Below are 3724 nucleotides of genomic sequence, written 5' to 3' on the forward strand. Positions count from 1 at the left end.
AGGATTGAACTCTAAGCACAGTTCACACAGTTTGTGCTCTTGAAGCAGGAGTGAAAGATTCTTTCTCCCACCTGGCGTCTTTTATGCCTGTGACAATGGGAGTTGTCCATAGAACATGATATGTAAGCCCTGTGGAATTCACCAGCCGTAAGCCTTTTGCCAACACTGAAATTCTTCTTATTGGTCAGTCGATATAAAGTGGGCTGTGTTTCTTTGCCAAATACTTTCAGACATACCAGATTTCTTTTTTTTCTCCCTTCTCTTCCTCTTCAGACAAAAGGTGTGATTCATAGTATGTGGCTCTCTGCTCAAAGAGACATTTGTGACTCTAGAATTATAATTTACTTATACTGAAACAAAAGACCCTTAAGCACACACCCCTTCTGCACTGTACAGTGCCTCCATTGTGAAGACTTTCCTTAGGTAATTTCAAAAGAAGGTTTATAACACATAGTAATGCAGTGAGTAGCTGTTAATAGAGCCTTGTATAGAGGGAACCCAGATGACAAACAGCACTGTGAGGAGAGACCTTTGGAAAAATAAATTCCCACACTTACCCAACTTTTTCATTACTTCTCCCATAAAATTCTTCTTTCAAAAGAAAAATTTCTCAAACACTGGTTCTTTGCTCTCAGTTCCTTCTAGGAGTACAGCAGGACAAAGGGTTTGATGGTAGAAATTACATGAAAATATCTGTTTCTTTTCATAATATGACAGTCTCTTTCAGTGGGCCATGGTTTGATTTTTTTTCCCTAGCCCTAATTCATAGAATCGTAAGACTGGAAGAGGCCTCAAGAGGTCTCTAGTCCAGTCCCCCGCACTCATGGCAGGAGTCAGTATTATCTGGACCATCCCTGACAGGTGTTTGTCTAACCTGCTCTTAAAAATCTCCAGTGATGGAGATTCTGCAACAGAGGTGGTCAAACTATGGCCTGTGGGCCACATCTGGCCCGCGGGATCATCCTGCCCGGCCCCTGAGCTCCCAGCTGGGGAGGCTAGCCCCTGGCCCCTCTGTCCCCCCTCCCTTGCAGTGATGCCGCCGCACGGGCAGCAGGGCTGCGAGCTCCTGCCACTCTGAGTGGCATGGTAAGGGGGCGGCGGCTGCGCGCATGCGGCTGTGGGGTGGTTGTGTAGGGGGTCCCGGGGGCAGTCAGGGGACAGGGAGTAGCTGGATGGGGCTGAGGTTCTGGGGCAGTCGGGGTCGGAGAACAGCGGGGGTTGGATAGGGCGTGGGAGTCCCGGGGGGCCTGTCAGGGGGGGATGGATAGGGGTTGGGGGGCAGTCAGGGGACAGGGAGTGGGGGGGTGGATGGGGGTGGGATCCGGGAGAGCAGTTTGGGATGGGGAGTCCTGGGAGGGGGCGGTCAGGGGACAAGGAGCAGGGGGAGTTGGATGGGTCAGGGACTCTGAGGCGGGCAGTCAGGGGTGGGAAGTGGGAGGGGGTGTATAGGGGGCAGGGGCCAGGCTGTTTGAGGGGCACAGCCTTCCCTACCCAGCCCTCCATACTGTTTCGTACTCCGATGGGGCCCTCGGGCCAAAAAGTTTGCCACCCCTGTTCTACAATCTCCCTAGGCAATTTATTCCAGTGCTTAATCACCCTGAGAGTTAGGAAGTTTTTCCTAATGTTTTTCAGATAATCCTTTAACCTTTACTGTGACAGCATTTCTGGGGTGAGCAGCACAGTGACAGGTGCATGGTTATAAACTGGTCCTTTCCCTGAAAGCAGGGGAATGGGAGCAAGTGGAGCAGGATCCCTTACTCCTGCAGTCTCTCACATTAATGAACGTGTAAAAATCCTTTATTATCCAAGATGAAATTGGCCAGAAAAGTCTTGCTATTGGTGCTTCTGACTTATCTACAAGCACCCCTTACAGCTGGGCCTATGTTTGTCCTTTGTTTGCTTCTCTTTCTTCAGTTGCTTCCCCTCAGCCCCGTCAAGAAATGTTACTTATAGAATGGCAGGAGCAATGCAGCCCACCAGCATTTTGCATTGCTGTGGAACAATCCCATTAGTACCACTGCGGGATGGGAGAAGCCCTTCCAAGAACAGAGGAGCATTGCACCATTTGGAAATGCTTCCACTATGGGGAACAAAGTGTGCCAGGCTGGGGCACTCCTTGGCATAGGTGCCGACTGCATGGGCTGAGCACCCACCAGCAGCCCCGCGGATCAGTGCCTCTCCTTTCCCCCAACGCCTCCTGCTCGCCGGCGGACCCCACCGATCAGCTCCTGCCCCTCCCGCCCTCTGCAGCTCAGCTGTTCAGCAGCATGCAGGAGGTGCTGGGGACGAGGAGGAGGAGCGTGGGCAGGAAGAGGCAGGGGAAGGGGGTGAGAAGAAGCGGGGTGGGGGTTGAGCAGGGGCAGGAAGAGGCAGGACAGGGGCTTGGGGGAAGGGGTGGAGTGGGGGTGGGACCTGGGGTGGAACAGGAGTCGAACAGCCCCCAGCAACTAAGAAATATGGTGCCTCTGCTCCTTGGGTACAATCCATACAATACAAAAATAAGAAAATAAGATAAAAGTCAAACAAAATACCTACTCCAATTCAGTGCCTGTGCATAATCCTCACATACACAGTGAAATGCAGCAGGTGTTTAAAAGTGCACAGCACTGTTACATGTAGCTTGTTCAAATAACTCCACTGACTGAAAACTTCAGGCCAAATTTACATAGAGAGAGTGTAAATACCCAAGTTGCAAAGTAGAAATTGCAGGTCACCTGGACCAACAAGTTTATTTTTTCTTCCAAAAAGTTCTATGCACAGGCAGTGGCAGTGCAAGCTTTCCTCGCGTTGCTGTTTCAACCCTGCTATGAAAGAAACACATCTGGGAGACCAGAGTTTCGATGCTTCACGCTTGCTCAGTGCTTGGCCTCTCTTCTGGGTCTCAAGGAAGCACTAAGATACTACAGTGCAATTAGAGCCAATTCTAATAGTATTTGTTATGCCCCTTAGGAACTGCAGTGAGACCACCAACTCATTTAACAAAGGCCATGATCAGACATCAGATGGTAATGATTTTTAGTCACCAGTTAGTACCTATGACCAATCGATGAAGAACTCCGTACTCCATTATTGCCCCATGAGTCATCTATACCATTAAAAAACTCTTGCAAAAAGAACTTTCTGTCTCAAGAGCTGGGTTCCTCAAAGTTTCACTATATTGAGCAACAAGTTAGACTTGTTTAATGGTACCAGCAGTTCTGCGCACAATTTCTTCACCAAGTATTGGGACTCAGATTCCAGAGGACAGAAATTTGAATGAACTGATAAATAGATTGTAGCTAGGAGCTACAATCCAACTTAACAAGGCTTGCATGCTAGCTGGACTTGTTTTCTTCCTTCTTGTTTCCTTTTATATGTCTTTTTTTTAACATCTCACAAGATAAATCACTGAGTGTAATCTATTGTATTCAGGCATTGTTGTTTTGAAAGTTTGTGATTTGCACTTACATTTAACATGAGAAACATCCACTTCAGAGTCTGGTTTGTTTTGTCCTGTTGGCAAATGTGTGACAAACATCAGACTACCACCCATCCTAAAAATGCCTAATATGTCCTGCATAGGGCTGGCTGTTAATGGCCATTTCTAACATATGCTGATTAGACAATTGAGGCACTTCCATATTTTGCCATGCTGTCTGTTTGAGAGATCAGTATTTCCAGGACAAGCTCCTCTAAACCTAATTGTGGGCACTCACTCTGCCTCTAATTCCTTGGTTTTAAAAAG

The sequence above is a fragment of the Lepidochelys olivacea genome (genome assembly GCF_965140295.1).
Source record: "Lepidochelys olivacea isolate rLepOli2 genome assembly, chromosome: 27".
Lineage (NCBI taxonomy): Eukaryota > Metazoa > Chordata > Testudines > Cheloniidae > Lepidochelys > Lepidochelys olivacea.